This window comes from Schistocerca gregaria, chromosome 7, assembly GCF_023897955.1.
Source record: "Schistocerca gregaria isolate iqSchGreg1 chromosome 7, iqSchGreg1.2, whole genome shotgun sequence".
NCBI lineage: Eukaryota > Metazoa > Arthropoda > Insecta > Orthoptera > Acrididae > Schistocerca > Schistocerca gregaria.
The window spans coordinates 417,813,618-417,814,781 of NC_064926.1; the positions used below are offsets into that span (position 1 = coordinate 417,813,618).

General features: G+C 45.5%; 1 non-coding gene across 1 annotated transcript; it reads left to right on the forward strand.

Moving 5' to 3' along the window:
• The first annotated feature begins 220 nt into the window (after nt 1-220).
• On the forward strand, nt 221-327 carry LOC126282676 (U6 spliceosomal RNA). The gene has a single exon (XR_007551364.1). It is a non-coding gene; the product is annotated as a U6 spliceosomal RNA (small nuclear RNA).
• Nucleotides 328-1,164: the final 837 nt, after the last annotated feature.

The window sequence follows — 1,164 nt, forward strand, 5'->3', positions numbered from 1 at the left end:
ATACACACAAACACACACTCACTCTGCCATGAAAAACTATTCATTTGCATATCACAGCATCTTCTTCCTTTGGTTAAATTTCGCGTCTGTAGACGTCATCTTCGCGGTGTAGCAATTTTAATGGCCAATAGTGTATTCACACACACACACACACTCTGCCATCACTGAAATAAATGTTTCCGTATGGAACTATCACTGTGTCTGCCCCCCGGTGGTGGTCGTACTCACTTCGGTGGTATATATACTAAAATTGGAACGATACAGAGAAGATTAGCATGGCCCCTGCCCAAGGATGACATGCAAAATCGTGAAGCGTTCCACATTTATTTTCTTTTAAATTTTGCCAACACGATAGCCCAGCGTGCCCGGTCAGAGGATTATCTGCCCTCTGCAATAAAAAAAACTGAGTGAATGGATCAACGATGAACTTAACGGACGTCAAAGGACGTCCGCCCCGAACACATAGAACAAACTATAACGAACAAAATGAGATTAAAAAAAAGTGGTCCGCGCGACAGAATGTCAATCCTAAGGGCCCGCATTCGATTCCCGGCTGGGTCGGAGATTTTCTTCGCCCAGGAACTGGGTGTTCTGTTGTCCCAATCATTATCATTTTATCTCGATCGACGCGCAAGTCGCCGAAGTGGCGTCAAATCGAAAGACTTGCACCCGGCGAACGGTCTACTCGACGGGAGGCCCTTGAGACACGACAGTTGCATTTTTACTATCACTGTGCTGTACATTTCACGCGGGTACACTCCCTCCGATTACAAAAGAGAAGCACAGCACCTTCTGAGGACAGGAAAGAAAGAGTTTTGCATAACAGTGGCTTCACATGTAAGGCTCCGCAACCCATTGTATGTGAGATAGGACATTCTCACTTGTTGGGCACAGAATCTCAGAGATCGGATCGCTCATGAATCTTGACGTAATGGAACACATGGTTTACTGATTCTTGGGAGAAATCAACAAACCAAGAATAAATCAGGAATGTTGTTTCATTGCGTGCTTGATCTACCTTTGGGACGCAACAAGGCGCCGTTTCTAAGTGAGATGTACTCGAGAAGTCCTTGGAAGCGTTTCCGGATGTATGTATCACACAAAGGCTTCTCACAGACAACTCTCGTTAATTACGTCCAGTGGTATGTAAGCGCGGAGATGGCA